Genomic DNA, 636 nt, shown 5'->3' with positions numbered 1-636 from the left:
GCGCGGCGGCGCTCCGCGGGTCCGCGGAGCGGCGGTGAGAAGGGAGAGCGGCGCGCGCGGGGGCCGACGGCCGCGCCCCCGGCCGCGTGCGTCCCGTCGTCCCGTTGCAGCGAGGCCGGGCGGGCCGCCGTGTCCCCCCGCGGTCCGGCGCGCGCCGCGTGCCTCCTCCGTGCGGAGGCCGGGCCGAGCCCGGGCGCCTGGGCCGCCTCCGGAGGACGGCACAGTTTGCCGGCGGCGTCTCCCCTCGCTCGTAGCGGCGGGGGGAGGCGGTCGGGGACGCGGGTCCCCCCGCCTTTCCCGCCGACCTTCGGAGCGTTCCGTTGGGCGTTTCGCTCTCGGATGGTTTTTCTTTCCCCCCCCACTCGGTTCGTTGCGTTGTGTGCTCGTACGGTCGAAGCCGGGGGCGGCCCGCGTGCGTGCCCCCTCGGCGAGAGAGAAAAAAAGGGGCCCCCTCCGCCCGTGTGCGGGGTTCGGTGCCGAAAGCCAGACAACTCTTAGCGGTGGATCACTCGGCTCGTGCGTCGATGAAGAACGCAGCTAGCTGCGAGAATTAATGTGAATTGCAGGACACATTGATCATCGACACTTCGAACGCACTTGCGGCCCCGGGTTCCTCCCGGGGCTACGCCTGTCTGA

General features: G+C 72.2%; 1 non-coding gene across 1 annotated transcript in view; it reads left to right on the top strand.

The window, feature by feature from the left end:
- Positions 1 to 489: 489 nt before the first annotated feature.
- The window catches only part of LOC144247327 (5.8S ribosomal RNA), a 153-nt gene continuing 6 nt past the window's right edge, over positions 490 to 636 (top strand). The window contains exon 1 of the ribosomal RNA XR_013341041.1: positions 490 to 636. This exon is cut by the window's right edge and continues 6 nt beyond it. This is a non-coding gene — a ribosomal RNA (5.8S ribosomal RNA).

This window comes from Lonchura striata, chromosome 21 (assembly GCF_046129695.1).
Source record: "Lonchura striata isolate bLonStr1 chromosome 21, bLonStr1.mat, whole genome shotgun sequence".
Lineage (NCBI taxonomy): Eukaryota > Metazoa > Chordata > Aves > Passeriformes > Estrildidae > Lonchura > Lonchura striata.
This window is presented reverse-complemented; position numbering and strand designations above follow the sequence as displayed.